Genomic DNA, 27345 nt, shown 5'->3' on the forward strand with positions numbered 1-27345 from the left:
GGCTCGCAGAGAGTCAGACATGACTGAGCAACTAAACTGAAACTGAATGGAGACTGAGTTCCTGACTAGGGGACATCAAGACACTATGCATTGGAGATGCTAATAATGAGCTGGGTATTGTCAGCCACCAAGTGATAAGGTCTGCATGACACTGCAGCAACTCATCACATGATGCACAGGCTACTTTCAGAGTCAGACCAGAGCAGGCCCAAAAGGAACAATTACAAACAAGTGGCTCTGACCCTCATGTTACTTGGCCCTGTTGCATTAAAAAGCAGAGCTATCACTTTGCCAACAAAGGTCCGTGTAGTTAAAGCTGTGGGTTTTCCAGTAGTCATGTATGGATGTCAGAGCTGGACCATCAAGAAGGTTGAGTGCTGAAGAACTGATGCTTTTGAACTGTGCTACTGGAGACTCTTGAGAGTCCCTTGGATAGCAAGGAGATCAAACCAGTAAATCCTAAAGGAAATCAACCCTGAATATACATTGGAAGGACTGATGCTGAAGCTAAAGCTCCAATACTTTGGCCACTTGACGTGAGCCAACTCATTGGAAAAGACCCTGATGCTGGGAAAGATTGAAGGCAGGAGGAGAAGGGGACAAAAGAGGATGAGATGATTGGATGGCATGAAGGATTCAATGGACACAGGCTCGAGCAAACTCCAGGAGATAGTGAAGGACAGGGAATCCTGTTGTGCTGCAGTCCATGGGGTCGCAAGGAGTCAGACATGACATAGACTGAACAACAACAAAGCTCTGTTGCAGTTATTCCAACCTCTCAACTCATTCCTGTGGCTTTGTGTGGCCTTCTTACAAGGCTGATTAAGCAGGGGAAAAACCTGAGCCTGTTTCACAAATTACTCCTACTGATTAACTTTTGCTGAAAATATTGCTGCCAGTGTACAGTCCCACTCAGGAATGACTTTGAAATACAGTGGTGGTTGAAGATCCATCCAGTAGATGGGTTTTAATGACAGTGTTGAGAAACTCTGAGTTTTGTGTTTATGTTTTGGCTGCTATAACAAAAACACCCGGCACTGGGTAGCTTAAACAAGAAACATACAAGACAATTTCTTTATCATTTTTCCTATAGCCAGGCCAAACTATCTCGGCTGAGAACCACTGATCTAGAAATACATAAGACTAAATAGGATCTGAATACAGACATTCCTTTGGAATCACAGCAATTCATAACTCAGTCAAGAAAATATTTACTTAGGACTTACCTACACATAGCAATAGGAGAAGGCAATGGCACCCCACTCCAGTACTCTTGCCTGGAAAATCCCATGGATGGAGGAGCCTGGTAGGCTGTAGTCCATGGCGTCTCGAAGAGTCGGACACGACTGAGCAACTCACTTTCACTTTTCACTCTCATGCATTGGAGAAGGAAATGGCAACCCACTCTAGTGTTCTTGCCTGGAGAATCCCAGGGACGGGGGAGCCTGGTGGGCTGCCGTCTATGGGGTCGCACAGAATCAGACACGACTGAAGCGACTTAGCAGCAGCAGCAGCAGCACACACAGCAATGGAGAAGGGCACGGCAGCCCAGTACAGTACTCTTGCCTGGAGAATTCCATGGACAGAGGGACCTGATGGCCTACAGTCCATGGGGTCACAAAGAAGAAAATACATGTTGCTGCTGCTGCTAAGTCGCTTCAGTCATGTCCGACTCTGTGCAACCCCATAGACGGCAGCCCACTAGCTCCCCCGTCCCTGGGATTCTCCAGGCAAGAACACTGGAGTGGGGTGCCATTGCCTTCTCCGAGAAGATACATAGCAAAGTGTAAAAAACTGGGCTTTAAATCATAACTCTTGTTCATAAATACCTCCTACATGAAAACCTTCATTATCCTGTATTATCCAGCATTGTCTTATTCTAGGAAAATGCTATTTTTCTGGATTCTATTTTAAGGACTGGAACTATAAAATGTAGGTGGATGTAAGCAAATTCACACACACATACACACACAGAAAATCTATTTTAACCTCTGATATCACTTCTGGGTTTTTTCTAAGACTGTTGGAGTATATGATATGAAACCTCTGACACTGTCATTGTTGTTATCATCACCTTTGCACCTGATCTCTCCCTCTTTTCTGTCCTCCTTGCTTTTCTTCTGTCACCTGTTGCTTTTTCTCTGGCTCTCAGGCTTCACATAGGAAAGTCTGCCTTTTTCTAACATCACTGTCTTACAGAGCTCTCTTCACCTTCTGTCCAGACAATGGACTAATCAGTACTGTGTCATGGTTTCGGTTGTCTGTGCTTATTGCACAAATGGATTTGGAATATTTTTTCAAATAAGGACACTTTCATTTTTTATTTTCCTTACTTCTGGGCTCAGTGTTCCTCAGATGCTTGAGGGTACTGATAGCCAAAGTTTACTGTAAATGAATGTAATGAGTCTGTTTATCATAGTTCCAATCGTGATGAATTTTTAAGTCTATACTTTTATGAAAAGTAGACATAAGAAATGATCTCATGTCTACAGAATCCTTTCTCTAAGCACTGTTATTGTGTTGCTAATTAAGACACTTTGATTTAGTTATTTATTTAGTGAGTGTGGCCAAATTTCTATTATCTTTGAAGCTCCTTGCTAGGCATTAGCGATATAAAGAAAAGTAAGATAGTCCCTCTTCTAGAGTCATCCAGAGTCTGTGAAGGAAACAACAGGCACACAACTAATTTTTGTATAATTTTATAAATACCATAACAGAAACAAAGGTACAGTGGAAACTGAGAAAAGAGAAGATTTAACTCCACCTGTGGAATCTGGAAAGTCCTCACATAAAGTGTGACATCTGAGCTATTTGCCAGACCAAAGACCTACAAGCTGGATGGTAATTGACCTACCACCATATGTGCTAGGTCATGGAAGTGCAACCTAACAGTATATCTAAGAAACCAGGTATTTATAATTAAGTAAAGGAAATAAGGCTCAGTAAGAAACACAAGAGCACAATCTAGAATCAGTGAATTTTTGTTGTTGTTGCTGTTGTTTAGTTGCTAAGCTGTGTCTCCTTGCAACTCCATGGACTGTAGCCCACCAGGTCCTCTGTCCCTGGGGTCTCCCAGGCGTGTAGCCCACCAGGTCCTCTGTCCCTGGGGTCTCCCAGGCGTGTAGCCCACCAGCTCCTCTGTCCCTGGGGTCTCCCAGGCGTGTAGCCCACCAGCTCCTCTGTCCCTGGGTCTCCCAGGCATGTAGCCCACCAGCTCCTCTGTCCCTGGGTCTCCCAGGCATGTAGCCCACCAACTCCTCTGTCCCTGGGGTCTCCCAGGTGTGTAGCCCACCAGCTCCTCTGTCCCTGGGTCTCCCAGGCGAGAACACTGGAGCATGCTGCCACTTTCTTCTCCAGAGGATGTTCACAACCCAAGGCTCAAACCTGGGTCTCCTGCCTTGCATGAGGAATCTTTACCACTGAGCCACTGCAATCACCTAATATACCATGTTAAAGGCTGGCCTTTAGTGTGAGATGCTAAATGGAGAACCACAAAAGAATTTTACACATGAGAGCAGCATAATCAGATACGCACTTCACAAAAATCACTCTGACCATAATAAAGGAAAAATTGGAGAAAGACAACAAACCAGATGGCCAGCTAAGAGATATAAGAGCCTAACTCTAGCAGCGGCCAGAGGGTGGAAGCAGAGCAGATGGACAAGAGAGACATTTAAGAGATAAAAGGAATAGGATCAGATGATTAATTTGTATGTGGAGGAGAAAGTGCAAAGGTGGTGGCAGGGGGCAGTAACAGAGAAGAAAGAGTCAAGCATAATACTTGGGTTTCCAGCACAGTGAATGGATGACGGCCATGCCTTCACTGGGCTAAAAGATTAAGGGGCAGGAGAAGGTTTGGAGGTCAAAATGAAGAGTCTGTCAAATATCAATAGCCTGTGGGGTGCCCTACTGCAGATAAACAGGAGGTTGCTACGTATAGGTTAGGATTTCAGGAAAAAGGTCAGACCTCGACACATAAGGCATATAGGCAGTAGTTTAAGCGAAACTTCCCCTAAACCACCATTGGAAATGGAAATCATACACAAAAGTATCATACATAGAAATCAGATGCGGATGGAAATTCTGCCCAAATGGAGACTAATAATAAGAACCATTTGGAGTCACTAAGACAGTAGATTCTGTCTTCTAAGATGAATCAATACAATCCTTTCTAAGTGAAACCATGTTATCTTAAATCTTGAAGTTTATCAACCCTAGATTCTCTCTATTCTCCTAGGTTCTATTCATTTATGCATTAAACTTATGTATTTGCTAATTAACACAGCTCAAATATCAATAGTATAGTCCTGATCTTACTCCTGAGATCCTGGGCAAGAGATGCCTTGCCCATATCTGGGACACTTCTTTTCACTTTAATGTGCATTGTTCTGCTCTAGATTTTTTTTAAATTGTCTACAAAAATTGAAAAATTATGACATACATTAAAAGAAATGATATTCAAATATTATAGTCAATCCAACTTTTAAAATACCTTAAGTATTTCCTTCCAACCACAAATGCTGTCCTTCAAAACAATCAAGACAATGGCCTCCTGATGTTGTAAGTGTCCCACTTCAAAAATACTCTCCAACATCTCATTTAAATGCTCTACTTTAGAGAATGAATTTCCTTAAAAAGTAAAGACCAAAAAAGTCAGAGCTTCTTTCTGAATCTGACTTTAATATTAGTTAGATTGTGCAAGACAATAAGGTTCTAATCACATCCTGATTGGTACAGATTTATGCAAAGAGTTTATGCAAGAATTAATGGACATTAAAAGAGTTGCTTCATGCATACTGATTTGTGATTATGCCTGAAGATACGTAAAGTCACCCACAGCTGGAAACATGCTGAAATAATAAGGCTACAGTTGGAACTGTTTTTTAAATTATGAATTTCTTTCCTATTTTTAGGTAGTACTGATCTTCACTTACTTGTTTCAGAGATACGTTATTTTAATTTGAAGTTTCATTCTTTTAAATTCCTACATATAGAAAATTAAGAAAATACATCATCGACATATGTAAGAGTTTCTACATTCAGAAAACTCCTGAGAGGCTTATATTTTCATCTCAAAGAAAAAAAAGGAAGAGTCACAATTAAATTCATGTGCCTAATTAAATTAGGGTTAATTTAAATTAAACCCTAAATTAAAGTAGGGTTTAAGATATGTTACTTGATGCAAAAATTGCTATCATGAACAGAGAAGGATAAGAGACACACTTAGGGGCCCCCCAAAAGAACTGCACTGTCCTACTTTTCCTCTCTTAGTTTCCAAATGATCTCTAAATTATCAAGGAAAGAAAGTAACATTTACTGAGGAGCACCTAGCTAGGCAAATGACAATACACATTTATCTAATCCTTTCATTGTACTTTATTATTAGCCTCCCTTCATAAAAGAAAAAAAAAAAGAACCTTCCATAAAGGTCTTGAGGTGATTTTAAAATATGTTCACAAATTCTTTGCAGAAATAGAATCTTACTCTCTTCTTCATGAGTATGGGCTGGACTTCATTGACTTAGAATATGGCAGAAGCGTGGCTTAGTGATTTCTGAGACTGGATGATAAAAAAAACATTGAGACTTCTTTTTGGAGGGTTCATTCTGGGCATGCTAACTGCTGCCGAGCAGCCTGCACTAGTCAGTTCAGGCTGCCGTAACAAAATACCACAGACCAGGTGGCTTAAACAACAGAAATTTCTCTCTCACAGTTCTAGAGGATAGGAAGTACAAGATCAATGTGCCATCTGATTCAGTTCCCAGTGAGGGCTCTCTTTCTGGCTCACAGACAGCTATCTTCACACTACGTCCTCATGTGGTAGAGAGATCTAGCTCTGGTGTTTCTTCTTCTTATAAGGTGCCAGATCTACCAAATTAGGGCCCAATCCTTATGACTTCATTTAACCTTTATCACCTCCTCAAAAGACTTTCCAGGTGGCACTAGTGGTAAAGAACTTGCCAGCCAATGCAGGTAGATATAAGAGATGCAGTTTCGATTCCTGAATTGAGAAGATGCCCTGGAGAAGGGCATGGAAACCTACTCCAGTATTCACACCTGGAGAATCCCATGGACAGAGGAGCCTGGCAGGCCATGGTCCATAGGGTCACAGAGAGTCGGACACAACTGAAGTGATTCAGCACTCAAACACACACACCTCATCAAAGGCTCTGTCTCCAAGTATAGTCACATTAGTGGCTAAAGCTTCAATGTATGAATTTTGGAGAGATACATTCAGTCCATTGTACAACCCTATGGAAAAGTTCTGAAGCCTCTGCTGAAGCTGAGGCTCCAATATTTTGGCCACCTGATGAGAACAGTTGACCCATTGGAAAAGACCCTGATACTGGGAAAGGAGAGTCCCAGTCCAAAAGGGGAAGAGGGTGGCAGAGGATGAGATGGTTGGATAGCATCACCAACTCAATGAACATGAACTTGGGCAAACTCCAGGATATAGTGAGGGACAAGGAGGCCTTGTGTGCTGCAGTCCATGGGGTCACAAAGAGTTGGATGTGACTTAGCAACTGAATGACAACAACATGATGAAGTTCACATGTCTAGCAATTGAAGACAGCCACGTGAATGAGCCAACTTGGAAGCAGTTCTTACAGCTACAGCCAAGCCTTCAGACAACTACTTCCCAGGTCAATATCTTAAACGGACCTCATGAGAGGTCCTGAGCCAGAGCCACCTAACTAAGCCTATTCTAAATTCTTTACTGTGAGAAACAGTATGAGAACATAAATATTTGTTGTTAAAGCTGCTAAATTGGGGGATAACTTGTAACTGCTATAGAAAACTAGTACACATAGGTCTCAGTAAATTTGGCAAAAACAAGGATTATAAACTGATTGCTGATTGATAAAGTATATGCTCTTTCTATTACTTGTAGTGTCTCTCCAATCTTTATTTAAAAGCTCATTCATATATTGAAATTTTACATATATTAGCTCAGCTAACCCTAATAACAACTTTGAGAGACCAGTTTTATAACAATATACAAAAGAATAATTTTAACCAATAAAAGGTATGTTTTTTTTAACATTATATTGGAGTATAGTCAATTAACAGTGTTGTAATAGTTTCAAGTGGACAACAAAGGGACTCAGCCATCCTTATATATGTATCCATTCTCCCTAGACTCCCCTCCCATCCAGGCTGCCACATAACAATGAGTCCCCTGTGCTATACAATAGGACCTTGTTGGTTATCCATTTTAAATACAGCAGAGTGTACATGTCGATTTCCAATTCATGTTCCCCCATTCTCTCCCCTGGACAACTATAAGTTCATTCTCTTAAGTCTGTGACTCTGTCTCTGTTTTGTAAATAAGTCCATTTAAAAGATATGATTTTGATATTATAAAGCTCTTCCTCTAAAAAATACTCCAATCTGCCTACTTCTCTCCATCTCATTATGACTACCCTCATCTTTGCCACCATTATCTCTGGCCTGGACAACCTTATGGCCTAACTGGTTCCTTGCTTCCTTGGAGTTTTATTGCCAAATCTGCATTTCATGTAGCAGGAAGAATGAACTTTTAAAATGTGAATCAAACCACAGTACTCTCCTACTTAAAAATCCCTCCTTAACTTTGTGTAACTCCTCTTACTAGTTACTTAATATATCTAAAGCAGAGTGAATGGTACTAATCATATAGTCACTCAATTGGTGGCATCACGTTGAAACTATAATACAATACACACCACATGATCACCTTCACTTCTTTTAACTTCCCCACACTGGTCTTTTTCTATCAGTCTGGTCTTGGAGTTGTAATTTACAAGCCAAGGAAGAATATGATCTCAAGGGAATAAAAGATAAACTCATAGGTTAAAAAAGTTATGGAATAGCTGAATAATATAAGCACTAAGAAATAAAAATGGGACACTGAAGATTTTAGATTATAGGTAAGAATAAAATTAAAGCTTATCAAACAACTCTAATAAAACATCCACACTATATCTGTAAATAAGATAAGCAAGTTTGACTTTACTTACACCCCTAGTTTCTCTAACCAGATTACATTAACCACAGATATCTAGGCAAATTCATCTCTCTGATCTGTCTTTATTCTGTCACACAATGTCACAAATTATCTCTCCTACTGAATTGGTACTGACTTTAGATAGCTGTGTATTAAAAGGGGCCACACACACCACTGCACCAGGCTCAGCATTCAGACACTGCAGTTGTATTAACCATGATTCTGCCTCTGCTGGCAACTACCTCTTATTGTGCTTGCTAAGACTCAGTGCCCTCCTTTGTCTCTTCCTTTTTCTGCTCCTCTCTGCTTCTCTTGAAGTTTCTTTCTCAATCCTATGTATTAAGTAGGAGTATGTCAAGGCTGTATATTGTCACCCTGCTTATTTAACTTAGAGTACATCATGAGAAACACTGGTCTGAATGAAAGACAAGCTGGAATCAAGATTGCTGGGAGAAATATCAATAACCTCAGATATGCAGATGACACCACCCTTATGGCACAAAGAACTAAAAAGCCTCTTGACGAAAGTGAAGAGGAGAGTGAAAAAGTTGGCTTAAAGTTCAACATTCAGAAAACTAAGATCATGGCATCCAGTCCCATCACTTCAGGGCAAATAGATGGGGAAACAATGGAAACAGTGACAGACTTTATTTTGGGGGGCTCCAAAATCACTACAGATGGTGACTGCATCCATGAAATTAAAAGACGCTTACTCCTTGGAAGGAAAGTTATGATCAACCTAGATAGCATATTAAAAAGCAGAGACGTTACTTTGCCAACAAAGGTTTGTCTAGTCAAGGCTATGGTTTTCCCAGTGGTCATGTATGGATGTGAGAGTTGGACTATAAAGAAAGCTGAGCACCAAAGAATTGATGCTTTTGAACTGTGGTGTTGGAGAAGACTCTTGAGAGTCCCTTGGACTTCAAGGAGATCCAACCAGTCTATCCTAAAGGAGACCAGTCCTGAGTGTTCATTGGAAGGACTGATGCTGAAGCTGAAACTCCAATACTTTGGCCAGCTGATGCAAAGAGCTGACTCATTTGAAAAGACTCTGATGCTGGGAAAGATTGAAAGCAGGAGAAAAAGGGGATGACAGAGGATGAGATGGTTGGATGGCATCACTGACTCAATGGACATGAGTTTGGGTAAACTCCAGGAGTTGACAATGGACAGGGAGGCCTGGCGTGCTGCAGTCTGTGGGGTCACAAAGATTTAGACATGACTGAGCAAATAAACTGAACTGAATACCACATTTGACCCTGGTTCTCTCTGTTCTCTGCACAACCTCTCCTTCCTTACTTTTGTTCAACGTGGAAAAACAATTTATTTCTCTCCAAAATCCTATGTTTTCCTGATAATGGCACCAGAAGACAATTACCCCAAGAAATCCTATGAATATAGGATTCTTGAGACTATCATTGTGAATTGTCTTCATTCTTTAGTGTCCTCAGCTATAGCTATATAGTAGGAGGGAAAATAAATTGTAAACTTGCCTCCTCCTACTTAGATTTTCTATTTTCATACCTCATAGGACAAAGAGAAAAAATCACCCTTGAAAGTCTCTTAGGAGCCCCCCATCGAAAACTAGTATTACATCTTACAATAAACCAATCATAGCTTTTCTTTCAGGGCTGGACTCCATTACTCTTTTTGGCTTAACACCTGATGAAAGACTTAGCTTGTGTTTAGAGTCTAAATTGTATTAATAAATAATTATCCTTAGACATTAGAATCACAATCTCTCTGTAAGATCTTGTGCTATTAGAGGCATGAAAGAACTGAGAACACCTAGGAAGAACAGCAGCTTAACACCTCCCATTACACTCTGGATTATAGACACCCTGAGTAGAAGGGTGAAATTGCTCCTATAATTTAAATTTCACTCCTTACTTCCTCTCTCTCCTGCTTCCTCTTAATAAATTTACCTTAAATCCACAAGTAATGTGACCATAGAACATACATGTAAGGCCATTATCTGTCCCACCAAATGACAACTGCCTTGAAATAGGAGCAAACACCCCTCCTTGCTTTTAGCTCTAATGAGACCCTATGTGGTACTTACTCGAGGTTATAAGGAGTGAGTACCAAGTGAGAAACACAAATACAGAATGAATATCAGTATCATATTACAGGGCACATTGAAACAATATGTGTGATTTCAAATGCTACGGTCATCCTATACACAAAGAGCTTGAATAATTAGAGTCTCTACTCTCTGGGAGTTCATAAACTACAATAAATTAAGAGCTGCAGATAAAAGCATTAATGTGGTAAGACAGTGTAACCAAAATAATATATCAAGCACATAACTAAAATTTTAAAGTTAAGATGTATGGATCCAGTTTTCCTTTGGGTAGTAAGAAAGGAGATATTCACACGGTATAGCATTTTGCTTAGGTTCTATCCTTACAAATTGCATAATTACTCTTGCTCAGCCACTCAAGAAATGTGAAATTTATATTTACACCCTTTATATATTACTTAGTAGATTTTTAGGCACAAACTTTTTGTTTTTCACAACTCCAAACCTATGTATAAAAATAAAAGTTAGATAAGCTTCCAACCTGGTAGTTTTAGCAACCTTCACCTTCTCCTTGGAAGGAAAGCAATTAGGTGCTAATTGGATGGTTAGAAGGAAAACCTGCTGATTTCAAGGCAAACTGGATATGTCAGGTTAGAAAAAGAATGATTGTTCTCATTGATTTAACTTGGACACCTGGTAAGTTCTTTAGATGACCCCTTACCAGTCTCAGAAAAGCACAATATGGACTCAAAATGACCAACCAGATATACAGAATTACGATCATTTCATTTTCTGCCAATAGTTTTGTAGAAACTACAAGCATAGACAATTAAAGGTTTTATTGCTGACAGATGGGCATGCACGCTGGGAAGGCATATAGCTGGCCAACTCAAAGCGGATGAACAATTCCTGATTTTCATAACACCGCACTTGAAGACACAGCATATTTCATGCCTGAGCAATAAGGACAAGGAAATAGGAAAGACTCCTTTCTAAAATTTTCCAGATAGTTAAATGTGAAGTGTCTAGAGAATTTCCACTTAGAGTTAGCTTGACTGTGCTTGGCATGCCTCCTACTAAGATTCATTATCCCACTCCGTTTCAGGTGCCTCAGAGAGGTGGGGAGAAAGGCTATATCTACATGGTCTTGATCTCTGCTATCTGTTAATCCAGCCTAACGATGGCAGAAGCTGAGTTACATTCTTTCTCCTCTAGGGCTATTTATATTTAACACAAGGCACAAGCGATGGTTCCCAAACCCTGGTCTAGGAAACATTCAAATACAGTTTCTTTCCACCACACTGCAGTTATGATTCAGTGTGTCGGGTGGATGGGGCAGAGGGCCTGCCAGAAAACTGTATTTTAACTGGTATTCCCAGTAAAAACACTCCCACTTATGAATCAGTACTTAGGAAATCAAAAAGCAACAGAATCCAAAGTAATAAATCTCTAATAATGCATTTAACATATGTGCAATGAAAACAAAAATTTTGGAGGAACAATCACACATTAGCAGCTACCTATCTTCCCTTACAGGAAACCTAACCAGGTTGAGCTATTTTAAATTTTCATCTAGCCAATATCTGAATGTTAAAAAATTGGACTAAATGACTTTTCCATCCCTGCTTCAAGGATTATATGCAGTGATGAGCTGGTAAAAGTTTAACAACCATATATCTGGGAAAAGATGCAGTGTGTGGGTCTATACATGCTTATTATAAATTTTGCTAGTTAAGAGACAGGCAACACAATTTTGGGCTTCTCTGGTGGTTCAGTGGTAAAGAATCCACCTGCCAATGCAGGAGATGCAAGTTCGATCCCTAGGTCAGGAAGATCCCCTGGAGAAGGAAACAGCAACTCATTCCAGTAATCTTACCTGGAAAATTGCATGGACGGAGGAGCTTGAAGGGCTACAGTCCATGGGTTTATAAAAGAGCCAGACACAACTTAGCGACTAAATAACAATCATAATGCACAATTTACAAATAAAAACAAAATATATAATATTCTTTATCGTAAATTCCAATACCCAAAACTTCAGTGTGATGTTGCTTTTTGAATATCCACTACCAGTTTTTACAATTCTATTGCCAGCCAAAGTGTCACAATGAGACTATGAATATATGCTTGATTATTATCCAATTCAGCCAAGAATTTCCTCATATCATTAATACAAGAGTGTAGTTGTAGCACAAAAGTTGATTTGTAACTTTGTTTACATGAAGTTGATTTATAATTTTCTTTACATTATGGGTGTTCCTGGTGGCTCAGCTGATAAAGAATCCACCTGCAATGCAGAAGACCTGGGTTCACATTGTTCATCGCAGCACTGTTTATAATAGCCAGGACATGGAAGCAACCTAGATGTCCATCAGCAGATGAATGGATAAGAAAGCTGTGGTACATATACACAATGGAGTATTACTCAGCCATTAAAAAGAATACATTTGAATCAGTTCTAATGAGGTGGATGAAACTGGAGCCTATTATACAGAGTGAAGTAAGCCAGAAGGAAAAACACCAATACAGTGTACTAACGCATATATATGGAATTTAGAAAGATGATAACAATAACCCTGTGTACGAGACAGCAAAAGTGACACTGATGTGTGGAACAGTCTTATGGAATCTGTGGGAGAGGGAGAGGGTGGGAAGATTTGGGAGAATGGCATTGAAACATGTAAAATATCATGTATGAAACGAGATGCCAGTCCAGGTTCAATGCACGATACTGGATGCTTGGGGCTAGTGCACTGGGACGACCCAGAGGGATGGTATGGGGAGGGAGGAGGGAGGAGGGTTCAGGATGGGGAGCACATGTATACCTGTGATGGATTCATTTTGATATTTGGCAAAACTAATACAATTATGTAAAGTTTAAAAATAAAATAAAAAATTAAAAAAAAAAAAAAGAAGACCTGGGTTCAATCCCTGGGTTGGGAAGATCCCCTGAAGAAGGGAAAGGCTACCCACTCCAGTACTCTGACCTGGAGAATTCCATGGACTATACAGTCGATGGAGTCACAAAGAGTTGGACACAACTGAGTGATTTTCACTTTCACTTTACATTAAGGGATAAGATTAAAGTGAAATAAGAAAGGCCAACATAGGAACTTCACTCATCGATGTTGAGATTACCTTCTTGGCTAAACTGGAAATAGTTTGTGAATACTAGGAGAAAATTTCCTCATTTTTTAATGCTATTCACAATTTAATAACTACAGGCATGAAACACTTTATTTAATCAGCATTAACATTTTCTCCATAAGTTTTAAAACTGAAACAGTCAACAAGACTAAATCACATCCCAATCTGCACTATTTGCTGATTTCTGTGGCCTAAAGACTCCCACTTGATCAGTTTCAAGCTACCAACATGACATCACTGAGGCCCAAGTTTTGAAGAGATGTGCAGTAGTCTCTTCCACCAGGCAAATGATACATATAACCTCAAAAACAGAGTTAATGATTAAAGGTAATAAAATAATTAGATATTAATGAGTTTTGAATATTGAATACTTTTGTTTCAATATGAATTAGTTATATAATATATGTGACAATATGTTTATATAATTTAATTTTTTATAATGACTGTGTTTAACAACTGGTTAACAAAATTCCTGAAAACTTAACAAGTGACTATCACAAACCAGTTAGAATCACCATTATATATGTGCTTACAATACACAGGTGAGAAGAGGAAAGGCAAAATAAGTTAGGCAACCCTTGGGGAAGGGAAGGCAACCCTTGACAAAGGAAAAATAGAGGAGAGAGACAATGTGGATAAAAATGGAGAAAAACTTCCTTATCTCTCTGCAACCTGCACTCTCAAATACCCCTATTTCTTAATTATGTTGGCAGCAAATCACCAGCAAAACAGGAAAAAATCAACAAATTAATGGTGTGCCATGGGGTCACACAGAGTCCGACACGACTGAAGCGACTTAGCAGCAGTAGCAGTAGCAGCATGGTCATTGGCCATAACCTTCTCTAAAAGCTATGGGCCAATGATTTTCAACCACATTGCCTATGAGGCTCAGTTGTGATTCTGTGTGTGTGTGTGTGTGTGTGTGTGTATCAAGACCACTCAAACCAGAATTTCCTAAGGTGACTGTACATTTCAAATTACTCTGAAATTTTAACCTGGAAGATTCAGCATTTAATTGTGTCTATGATTTACATTGGAGAGTCTGTTTCTGAAATCTCATCTTGAAACTAGGTAACTACCACATCGATTTCATTAAATAAATGAAATAATCTATTTCTGTGTTTAAATAGGAAACTAGATTGCACCAAATTCTTTTTAGAATCACCATTAATAAAAAGAAACATCTCATTTAAAAAATTCCTTGAAATTTTTTCCTGATAACTAGTCATAAATTCCTCACAAGTGAAAAGTTTATAGTCACAAGTCTGTTGTTTTTCTATATTTTCAAAATTGAAAGATGAAGAATAAAGACATTGATCTGACTGACAAGATCATGACAGGGACAGAAAGAGTATTTTTTAGGACATATTTTCAAAATTGTGTACATGGAATGATATTTCCAACTTAGAAAATCCCATTATTTTAAGTGGCATTTACAAGATCACATTTTGAATGCCTTTGAAATTTTAACCTAGAATATTCAAATTTGATGGTGTCTATTTGACTTAAGCTCACATTAAATAACTTACTGTTTTTTACAAGTCACTATTTCAACTCACAAGTGCTTTGAAGTTAAATAACCATCTAATATTTTTAAGCTTTTAATCAATTTTAACATTATTATCAACTTAAGTAAAAGTTATTTTATAGCAAAAACCAAAACTATTTCTGAAAAACTTTATGTAATTAAAACAGTATAAAAAAAGAGATTAAAAAGGATTACAATCTGAACTTGGAGATATTAGTAATCATTGATGCTTTCATGCTTTGCATTATAATAAAAACATCACATCAGAACATTTATATTCATGATACAAGTTGCTAACCTAGAATGTTTTTACATTTTAACCATTTTTCGAGTTGGTAGTCTCTCATTAGGAGGTCAGTAGTCTCCTGATAATTTATTGGCAGTTTTGCGGGAGCTGCTCCCTGGTTTCCATTTTCTACATTTACATATGGCTTTTCCTGTCACCCCCACGTCTAACAGTGATGGTGTCAGTGCTGGGGACACTGTCTCCAAGAGCATGAATCATTTGGGATGATAATCACTTAAAGTTAGCCGCACAACTACAAGGCAATCTGACCACCAGATTAGGGTTCAATTATCCATTTGCCCCTGAATTCAGTTCAATTCAGTTCAGTCACTCAGTTGTGTCTGACTCCTTGTGACCCCATGGACTGATCATCGTCACCAACTCCCGGAGTTTACTCAAATTCAAGTCCATCTAGTCGGTGATGCCATCCAACCATCTCATCCTCTGTCGTCCCCTTCTCCTCCTGCCTTCAATCTTTCCTGATTGAAATAACACCCAGTTTTTCAGACGCAATGATTAATTAATCATTATGCACCAGGGCATATGCAGAAAATAGTGGATACAAATCATAAAATGTCACTATCTATCCACAGTTACCAACTTACCGATTATCATTTCATTTTTGTTCATTCATTTCCATCTGTTTATTCCTTACAAACCCTTCTAGTCAATACATTAGTCAGATACCACCTAACCTTTGATCCCCTGGAGAAGGGAAAGGCTACCCACTCCAGTATTCTGGCCTAGAGAATTGCATGGACTATATAGCCCATGGGGTTGCAAGGAGTCGAAAAACAACTGAGCAACTTTTATTTTCACTTTCTTTCACTTTGGTACTTACTATAGTTCCCTTTAAACTAAAATTCTAAAGTAGTTTTTCAAATGTTGAGTTTTTATCTTTACCAATGTAAAATTGTAAAACCTTCCTTATCCATTCATTGCATCAAAATCTTGATTTCTCTAGATACTAAATCATTAATCTTTTTTGAATATATTGATATTTCAAGATCAAAGCTTCCATTTTAACAAATTTACATGGCAACCAATAATAAATCCTAAGACGCACACCTTTTTGGATCATGACCTGACTAAATCTTTTGTCTGAAGCTGGTGCTACAATACTTCTATATTTGGAAACAAAGAACATATTTAGGGGATTATATTTAGACAAGGACAGTAAAAAATCTTTCTTTTACATAATTTTCCTTTTTCTGAGCACATGCAGTATATTTATAGCTCTGCGGGTTAACAGAAAACATGGATGTTATTATACATGCTGCTTTGTTCCTCTGGCTTTCTTCAAAACATCTAAGACAAGAGCCTCTCAGAATTTTCTGTAACAGAACTTTGCTGCCACCAACTGAGCACATTCACCCAATGCAAGGGGATGCTTTTTTACAAAGCAATGCTGGAAAGGAAGATGACGGGAATCTCACACATTCTCTTGGCCCAGATCCCAGACACTAACCAGAACTCCATTTCTAATCCATTTCTAATTAGGAATGCCGCCAGAACAATGGCAGCCCTCCCCTCACAGTCCTAAACTGATTTATATTAATATAAAACTCCTCCTTAATTTGTAATCAAAGGGAACTTGTTTTAGTCATACAAACAAGCATAAATCAAAGGCTTGTCCCAGGAATGTCATGTCATGAAATAGTGATGCTGAACTGATCAATGAACGAGACTAAGGTGGTTACCAGATCAGAAAGGCAAACCCTTCTCATCTCATTGTCACTAACAAATTCTTATTAAAAAGGCGGCAAAGTCTCCACTGTGCTGTGCTGTGCAAAGTCACTTCAGTCGTATCTGACTCTTTGAGACCCTATGGACCATAGCCCACCAGGCTCCTCTGTCCATGGGATTTTCCAGGCATGAGTACTGGAGTGGGTTGCTATGCCCTCCTCCAATGGATCTTCCCTACCCAGGGATCTAGCCAACATCTCTTACATATCCTGCATCGGCAGGCGGGTTCTTTACCACTGGTGCCAAAGTGTCCACAGATGTCTCTAATTTCTTCTCTCTGGGCCAAATCCATATGTTTTAGGGATAAGATATCAGTCAGTTGGGGCTTCCATAGTAATTCAGATGGTAAAGAATCCACCTGAAATGCAGGAGACCTGGGTTTGATCCCCGGGTTGAGAAGATCCCCTGGAGAAGGGCACGGCAACCCACTCCAGTATTCTTGCCTGGAAAATCCTATGGACAGAGGAGCCTGACAGGCTACAGTCCATAGAGTTGCAGAGAGTCGGACACGACTGAACCAGCTTAGCGCGCGCGCGCACACACACACACACACACACACACACACACACACACACACCAGTTACTTGAGTGGCCCTAGACCTTAGCAATACATCAGAAGCACCTGGTAAGATACAAACTGCAACACCCCCAGAACTACCAATCAGAACCTCCTAGAAGAGTCTTTGGGCACAGAAGATCCTAGTTCACAGCCAAAGCTGAGGATCACCAGGTGAGTAAATCCTATTTTCTCTTTTTTTTTTTTTTGGAAGAGGGAGCAGGCTCAAAAGAGTAAAAGTAATGCACCAAATTGTGTGCCCAGGCCCTCAAGGAGAACCCTGAGAAGACCTGGAGCTCTGGGTTTAGACAGTGTGGTACCAGCTCACTGAAGAGACTTAATCTGCGTGGAAACACCTCCAGCATGTTGACCTTTGCCATCCTGCTTTGTTTTCTTGAACAATTCAGCACCAGCAAATGAAAATGCTGTGAGGGTCAAAAAAACAGTCGTTTGAAGGCAGATAATAAGGAAAATAACTCCAGTTTATTTTATTTCATACCTGCCCCATTTAGCCTGAAATTTTTTGCCTTAAACCTTATAAGAACTGAAAATATCTTTACTGTGTGTCGAATACAACCTATTTTGGTAGTTCCCATGACACCAATATTTTTATCTGAATAGACAGTCATCTATGTGCTTTAAATAAATGTTTCACATAAAGTATTTTAAGTAAAGTTAATATATATTTGAAGATTTTCATGTGTTTGGCTTAGTATTTATAGTATAAAAAGGAAACAATTTAAAACAGAATACAATTATATTTGCTCCTACAGTTTTGTAATTTTTTTTAACCTCCCTCTTGGGAAGCTTTATTTTAGGCTTCTTTTAGTGTCTTGTAAAAAGATTCATCTGCCACCATAATGAAAGGGAGTTCATATTTTATTTCTCCTACTTCTTAGATGCCCCCTGCACTCTACCAGCCCTGTTGCCATTCATCCCTAGCCCTACCTCAATAACTTTGCTTCAAGTCTAACCCTGGTTCATCTACTCTCTTGCCTAGAGATGATTTTAACCTACTCTCCTAGCAAGCACCCAAGAATCCTTGAAATTAAATGGACACTACTGCTCCCACCTGATTGAGATGGCTCTATTCTCTTTTTTAAATTAATTTTTATTGGAGTATAGCTGCTTTACAATGTTGTGTTGGCTTCTACTGCACAGCAAAATGAACCAACCATACATATATCCCCTCCCTTTTGGTGACCTGAATGAGATGGCGCTATTTGTGATGATAAGATGGCTCTGTTCTTGGTAATAAGAAGAAAAATGTGATTCTTCCTACTAGGGCCTTCAAGCTGACACTGCAAGGATTAGAACTGCATTCTACCAAAAAAAAAAAAGAAGAAGAAGATGAAGAAGCACAGTGAAATAAACATTGAGTTGTACTCATCTAGACAACAGAGATTCCTATTTTGGGAAATACGATCACCAATTTATGGAGGCAGGAGTGGGTGAGAGAGAAGCAAATAAAAAGGAGGCTGGTGGTAGAAGTGACTTAACTCCATTATGAGTGAGAGCTATAAATCTATACAAGGCAAGACTCCTCATCAAAAATCTAATAGGAGGAAGGGACGAGGCACCTCCTGGGGGTAACTAACCCTAAGGAATGAAGTGGCCAGGCAGACAAACTGCTTTCAGTTAACAAAGCTTCAGCTGTTGAAAGGGAATAGGGATACAAGCAACCCTGCCTTGGCACACACATGGAAAAGAATAGAGCTAAAAGTGAAAACATATTGTATTTCTGTATCTTAACAGAATACAGAATGGCTTCTGGAATTGTGAGCACACTTGAAAACACAAGTGATTTGGGCCCCTAAAGGACTTCAAAATATCAGTGGAAGGCAGAGAAACCCAAAAGATGTGGTTTAACTGAATGCCATATGACAGATCAAAAGAAAGGTCAAACCAAAAAAGGAAAGAAAAAAAGATGGGGTCATACAGTCATTGGAAGGACTAGCTCCCTCAGGAGTACACACAAAATATTTCTATTTTCTATACAAAAGATTCCCATTAGTAAGTTAGAAGTCATTTTACAGGGGAATGAAGGTGCTGAAAAAATAGATCAACTGGGTTTCAGGCACAGTGATAGAAATGAGTGGGATCCACCCACAAGATGTTTCACTTCACTTCCCACCTGGGAACATATTGTATCTCCTGGAAATACAACAATATGCCTTCTCCTTGGTCCTGATATGTCCTTATTATCACAAGCTAAAAGTTCCCATAAGAAATATTTAATCAGGAGGCAGGAAGGAGATATCTTGGCGAATTATTGCCATAAAGAATAAATAACTTTGAACCTAATCTACTGTATGGGTTTCCCCGTGGCTCAGAAGGGCTCCAAAATCACTGCAGATGGTGACTGCTGCCATGAAATTAAGAGATGCTTGTTCCTTGGAAGAAAAGCTGTGACCAACAGCATATTAGAAAATAGAGACATTACTCTGCCAACAAAGGTCTGTCTAGTCAAAGCTATGGATTTTCCAGTAGTCATGTATGGATGTGAGAGTTGGACTATAAAGAAAGCTGAGCACCAAGGAATTGATGCTTTCGAACTGTGGTGTTAGAGAAAACTCTTGAGGGTCCCTTGGACAGCAAGGAGACCAAACCAGTCAATCCTAAAGGAAACCAACCCTGAATATTAATTGGAAGGATGGATGCTGAAGCAGAAACTCCAAAACTCTGGCCACCTGATGCGAAGAACTGACTCCCTGGAAAAGACCCTGATGCTGGGAAAGATTGAAGGTAGGAGGAGAAGGGAATGACAGAGGATGAGATTGGTTGGATGGCATCACCAGCTCAATGGACATGAGTTTGAGCAGGCTCTGGGAGTTGTTGATGGACAGGGAAGCCTGGCATGCTGCAGTCCACGGGGTCGAAAAGATTCAGACATGACTGATTGAACTGAAACTGAATCTATTGTATATGTCACATATTGTCCTCCAACTAATTAAACAACACCAAAATAGTCCCATCTAATAAGCCCACTCTTACAAGAGTATTTTTGCAGCTAACTTATTCCAGTAGAGCCAATAATATAGATTTTTATAAAAATTCAGTCTCTTCAAAGCTCAAACTGAAGTTCTCTTATATCAAGGTAATACTTGACCTTGAATATTTTCAGGCTGAAGTAAAATCTTTGATGCTTTAAGGTATAAAAATCCAGAGTTCACAACCAAAAACTTATCTAAGTTCTTAAAGTTGTGAAACTCTTCCATTTTATATTAAAAAAAAAAAAGTGTGGTTCTTCCCACTGGGCTTTTGAGCTGACACTGCAAAGATTAGAATCATCCTTCCAAAAAAAAAAGAAAAGCAGAGAGAAACAAATATTTAGCTGTGCTCATCTAGACGGTAAATGACCGTATGTAACATCCGCCCTGACTCCGCAGGGTCCCCTGAGTCCCATAGCAGTATACTTGGCCAATAGCAGTCCACTTCAAGTGGGTTTTGACGGGTCTGTGGGGCCCACCACTGCTAGCTCTCCTAGCCAGCTGCCGTTTGGTACTGTGTGGGAGGGTTATCCACTACAAATTGCTGTATCATTGTACCAGGGCACTTTGTTACTAGAAAAATTCTCACACATATTTGCTCTGGAAAGAAAGTTTAATAAAAGTGCCAAACTTCCACTGATGTTGTCCCCATGACCAACTCATATGGTCCCTATGACCCAACCTTAAGGTAAAGTGGGAAAGTCTAGAGAAGAAGAAAAATATAAGCACAAAAATTTTTTAAATAATACGTCAGCTTTGTTAACTAAAATATTTTGATTAGCCAATTAATTATCAAAGTTTCAAGAATTTTGTGGAAACTTCTAACAGGATTTCACTATAATCTAAAACTAACTCATAGACCTGGTGGCATAGGAATACTACAGAAATAAAGGCTATGAAACCCAAACTCAAGGCATCCCCACTCCAGTGATTATCAATAATTCACTGTAACATCAAGTCTACATTAAGTTACATGGAACACACACCAAGTACTTAAGCAACATGGCTGCAGAGGAGGGGGTGGCCCTGCCACACATTCATTGACGCATTCCTATTATTGTAAGGCATCAACAACCCCATTGCCAGAGATGTACCCCAGTGCAAAACTGTGGACCCAAACATTTAGTTAAATCATCTAGATCTTTATAAACATATTGTACCTTGGCTCATTAGTGCTGAATGATAAGCTAAACTTTGTTGTGTAAAAACAGTACACTCACCTCTGCTGGGAAATGTGAGTACTCCAGGAAATCCTCAGTACCCAAAACTCCCTCTCTCGATGTAAAAAACTTCAACCTCTGAAATTTCACATCTGGGAACTCATCCTAAATCCAATTTTTAAGTGGGAAATATTTCCTAAAAGTTTACATATTATCCTACACTGAAAAGATAATCATTTGGGAGAACTGAGTTATTTGGTTGGAATACGAGACACCATAGCCTAAAAGAGGAAAGACAGTTATAAAAGGGAGAACAACCAAAGAAACAACAAGTGGAACACTTGAGGAGAACTTGTCTACTTTCCAGGTTGACCAGTTGCTCAATCCACAGAGGAACTCTTGCAGACCAGTATAGTCTTTCTATCACAACAGTGGCAGAAAACAGAAAAAAAAAAAAAAAGGCAGAAGAGATGAGGTAAAACCATGGGAAAACCAAGTCATGGCAGATACTGTTTCACAAGAAGTCCCCACTATGGAAGGCAAAAAGCTATAAATAGAAAGGGGGCAAGTCACATTGCATCTCTGAGCCTCAGTTTCCTGATATGTAATACATTGGAAATATACCAACTATAGCCTACTTTGATCCTGCGTGTGAGCTGTCTCATCATTCATGTTCAACTCTTTGGGACACTACGGACTGTAGCCCACCAGACTCCTCTGTCCATGGGATTTTCCAGGCAAGAATACTGGAATGGGTTGCAATGTCCTCCTCCAGGGGTCTTCCCAACCCAGGATCAAACCCACATCGCTTACGTCTCCTGCGTTGGCAGGCATGTCCTTTGTCACTAGCTCCACCTGGGAAGTCCCAGAACCTCCCCTACCACCTTCATTTCTCTCTCTCCTTCCATTTGGGGGTGGTATGAAGAAGAATGGGGAAAAAAGATGCTACCTGCTTCTGATTTCTTGGCTTCTCTGCAGCTGCCACTATAGAGATTTCTTTCTTTCTTTCTTTCATCTCTTCAATCAACACATCTTTAACTGCATCTGTAGATGTTCTGAATGCCAAAAGTCTGTGAAGAAAACAAATGCAGAAAGAATTCATAGGTAAAAATGGTTGACATGGACGTTACTAGAAGCTGCATTTGTAAAATAACCTTCCCAGTCAGAACGACTGTTAACCGTTCATTTAACACAGTGACACAGAACACTGCATAGGCTACTGAAGACAGACAATAGCACCATCAATATGCAAAGACATTGAGAAGTTTACTCTGGAAAGTGGCTGGTATAATATAGAAGCAAAGTGAGAGGACATTAAAAAATAATAAGGTAAACCAAAACCCTTTGAGTCCACACCACTTTCTCTAACATAGGCCATGATTCTAGGTGGCCAAGAGAGTCACTAAATTTGTTGTGTGGTGCAAGTTCTAGAGGGAGCTTCACAGATGGCACTAGTGATAAAGAGTGAAAGTCACTCATAGGGTTGCAAAGAGTTGGACACAACAGTGAAACTGAAATAAGGCTCCAAGTTAATATAACATACATTTGAAAGCAATATAAAATAATGCACTGAGGAAAAGGAAGGCAAAGCAAAATACAACAGGAAAAAGAACAATTTATTCAATCAAAAATTAATCACAGAATATTTGTTGAACACTTACTATATCCAAAATATACATTTTTTACTTAAGTGCATTTTGGTTATTTCTCTATCACTATAAGAACAGAGAAGAAATCAGCTCTACCCTTGAGGCAAAGAAGTTGAGGCTCAGACATTTTTCCATGGCTACACATCTAGAAAGTTAGGTAAGGGGGCATTCAAACTGACACTAAATCCCAAGATTGTTTTCAATATAATAACTTACTTTTAATATAAAAGGTTTCTTATTCTATTGATTGTAGGAACACAGGTTGAAAAATTATGAAATAGGGTGCCCAAAGCCAAATAAGCTAGAAAGTATTTGATGCAAATGCTAAATGATCTTTCCAGCAACTTTAGAGGACATGAATAACATGGTTATTTTAGGGACAGATGAAGAAAATAAAATCGAGGTCAGTTAATACTTTCAATGAACATTTTCCATGAAGCGAGAAAGGTAATCACCAAGAGCCGCTAATGCCTCAAACAAATGGAAAAATAAAACAGTTTATAAATAATCAACAGGTAACATAGCTTCCCAGGTGGCACAGTGGTAAATCCATCTGCCATTGCAGGACGCACAGAGATATGGGTTTGATCCCAGGGTGAGGAAGGTCTCCTGGAGTAACAAATGGCAACCCACTCCAATATTCTTGCCTGGGAAATCCTATGGACAGAGGAGCCTGGCGGGCTATAGTCCATGGGGTCACAAAAAGTCAGACACAACTGAGTGACTGAGCGAGCACACACACACACACACACACACCAGGATAAAGTATCCTTGGCTGATATAAAGAAGTATAAACATAAGAAATAGTTTCACTACAGAAACCAGTAATCCTTGTTTAAAACATTTCTCATTTTCTATTATTTCAACTATAATCTTTTCATACTTGAAAACAATTTAGACATTTTAAAGACGAGGCACTATTCAAAAGAAACTGGAAGGCCACAGCAAAAAAAAAAAAAAAACCGCGTACTCTCCTTTTTTGTTCTAGTTTTTTACAGTGTCTTACTTTGGTATCATTTTCTTTCCATCTTACTTCAGTACATCACACTGACAAATGATTAAGTTACAAAAATGAATTTAAAATATTTTTTAAAACCCTGAGAATTTTCTATTACAAGATAAATTACAGAGTTTAAATTAATCAAAGAGAAATCAACAAACATGCTCAATTTATAAGACAGAAAAATTCTTCAAAATTTTTAATAGAAAAGTAATTATCATTTTCCTCAAAGACTAATCTTTGTTATGTCCACACATAGAAAATAACTGGACAAATGAGGCAAACTGAAAAAGACAAACTCAGAACAAAAAACAAAAAAGACCCCTCTATCTTGAACATTCAGATAATTTATCAGGTTAGTTCAGTTCAGTTCAGTCGCTCAGTCGTGTCTGACTCTTTTCGACCCCATGAATCGCAGCACGCCAGGCCTCCCTGTCCATCACCAACTCGCGGAGTTCACTCAGACACAAGTCCATCCAGTCAGTGATGCCATCCAGCCATCTCATCCTCTGTCGTCCCCTTCTCCTCCTGCCCCCAATCCCTCCCAGCATCAGAGTCTTTTCCAATGAGTCAGCTCTTCGCATGAGGTGGCCAAAGTATTTGAGTTTCAGCTTCAGCATCCTTCACTCCAAAGAAATCCCAGGGCTGATCTCCTTCAGAATGGACTGGTTGGATCTCCTTGCAGTCCAAGGGACTCTCAAGAGTCTTCTCCAACACCACAGTTCAAAAGCATCAATTCTTCGGCACTCAGCCTTCTTCACAGTCCAACTCTCACATCCATACGTGACCACTGGAAAAACCATAGTCTTGACTAGATGGACCTTGGTTGGCAAAATAATGTCTCTGCTTTTGAATATGCTATCTAGGTTGGTCATAACTTTCCTTCCAAGGAGTAAGCTTCTTTTAATTTCATGGCTGCAGTCACCATCTGCAGTGATTTTGGAGCCCCCCAAAATAAAGTCTGACACTGTTTCCACTGTTTCCCCATCTATTTCCCATGAAGTGATGGGACCAGATGCCATGATCTTCGTTTTCTGAATGTTGAGCTTTAAGCCAACTTTTTCACTCTCCACTTTCACTTTCATCAAGAGGCTTTTTAGTTCCTCTTCACTTTCTGCCATAAGGGTGGTGTCATCTGTATATCTGAGGTTATTGACATTTCTCCCAGCAATCTTGATTCCAGCTTGTGTTTCTTCCAGTCCAGCGTTTCTCATGATGTACTCTGCATAAAAGTTAAATAAGCAGGGTGACAATATACAGCCTTGACGTACTCCTTTTCCTATTTGGAACCAGTCTGTTCTTCCATGTCCGGTTCTAACTGTTGCTTCCTGACCTGCATACAGATTTCTCAAGAGGCAGATCAGGTGGTCTGGTATTCCCATCTCTTTCATAATTTTCCACAGTTTATTGTGAAATGAGGACAAATGAGGCAAACTGAAAAAGACAAACTCAGAACAAAAAAAAAAAGACCTGTCTTGAACATTCAGATAATTTATACAGGATGTAATTTGTAGAACCTCATATTACCTACACAATTGTCCTTTTTCAGCATCTACACTGACTGAAATATATAAAAAATGAAAATGGAAATCAGCCCAATTGTCTACTCTGTTTTGAGAACAAAAATCAAGTACTAGGGACTTCCCTGGTGGTCAAGTGACAAGCCTCCGTGTTCCCAATGCAGGGGGCTTGGGTTCGATCCTTGGTCAGGGAACTAGATCCCACATGCTGCAACTAAAAGGATCTCACATGCCACAACTTAATTTAAAAAAGGGATCCCCACTAAAGAATCCTGCATGCCGAAACTAAAGACCCTGCAAACCACAATGAAAACCGAAGATCTCATGTACCACAGCTAAGACCCAGTGTAGCCAAATTAATTTTTTTTTTTTCAGGTTCTCACAAGTGACATTTTATTTTATTTTTTTTTCATTTTTTTTTTAATTGAAATATAATTGATTCACAGTGTTCTTTAGTTTCAGGTATACACCAAAATGATTCAGTTACACATATTATTTTCAGATTCTTTCCCTTATAGGTTATTACAGAATACTGAGTAGAGTTCCCTGTGCTATACAGTAGGACTTTGTTGCTTTTCTGATTTATATATAGGAGTGTATCTATTAATCTAATATCCCTAATTTATCCCTCTCCCTCTTTCCTCTTTGGGAACCATAAGTTTGTTTTCTATGTCTTTGGGTCTGTCCGTTTTGTAAATAAGTTCATTTATATCATTTTTTAAGATTTCACATATGTGATATCATATGTATTGTCTTTCTCTGACTTTTTTTAAATAAAGTATTAATACAACATGGATGTTGAATATGAAATATATGATATAAGATTGATGAACTTCAAAAACATAGCGCTAAGGAAAGAAGCCAGACTCAAGAGACCATATTTTAGATTATTTAATTTATATACACCAACCAGGATAAGCAAATCTTTGGTGACAGGAAGTAGATTTGTGATTGCCTTGGGCTGGAGGTTGGAATAGCGAGTCACTGAAAATGGACAGAAGGTTTCATTTGAGATGATGGAAATATTCTAAAATCGATTGTGATGTTGGTTGCACAACTCTGTAAATTTACTAAAATTCATTGAATTGTACACTTAAAAGGAGTGAATTTTATGGTATGTAAACTATACCTCAATAAAGTTATTACACAAATTGTTTTGGTTCAGATGGTAAGGAGTCCACCCACAATGCAGGAGACCCGAATTCAATCCCTGGGTTGGGAAGAACCCCTGGAGGAGGAAATGACAACCCACTCCAGTATTCTTGCCTGGAAAATCCCATGGATGGAGGAGCCTGGCAGGCTACAGTCCCAAGGGTCACAAAAAGTCGGAAACAACAGAGCAAGTTCACTTTCTTTCTACCAGATACCAATTTAAATTCTGAAAGAGTTCCTTTACCCTTTGCTAATATAAAATCAAAATAGTTCAACCAAACGAATTCTCTCCTGTCATTTCTCATGAGTATGGAGGATCCAATAGAGCAGTATTTTTCTCATTTTTCTCTGAAACTCTCCCTATTCAAATGAAGACAAAAATCTCAGCTGAAACCATTAGCCTCTGAAACCATCAGCTCTTATCCTCTTCTACAGCACTCATAAAAGCTTACAAAAGGGTTAAATTCAGGGGTGGGTCAAATTCTGAACTAGGAGAATGCTTACGACTAAACATGTCTGAGTGTACCTATAATAAATGTACTTAAACATAACTGCTCTCTCTTAAAGTCCTTTATATTTTGGTATATAGATACTTCAAAAAA

The 27345-nt window shown here is 39.0% G+C and overlaps 1 long non-coding RNA gene across 1 annotated transcript in view; it reads right to left on the bottom strand.

Annotated features, from left to right (window-relative positions):
- LOC132343311 (uncharacterized) overlaps positions 1-22488 on the bottom strand; it is a 292991-nt gene extending 270503 nt beyond the window's left edge. The window contains exon 1 of the long non-coding RNA XR_009492064.1: positions 22372-22488. This is a non-coding gene — a long non-coding RNA (uncharacterized lncRNA). The remainder of the gene's footprint in view (positions 1-22371) is intronic.
- Between the last annotated feature and the right edge of the window lie 4857 nt (positions 22489-27345).

Source organism: Bos taurus, chromosome 21, assembly GCF_002263795.3.
Source record: "Bos taurus isolate L1 Dominette 01449 registration number 42190680 breed Hereford chromosome 21, ARS-UCD2.0, whole genome shotgun sequence".
Taxonomy (NCBI): Eukaryota; Metazoa; Chordata; class Mammalia; order Artiodactyla; family Bovidae; genus Bos; species Bos taurus.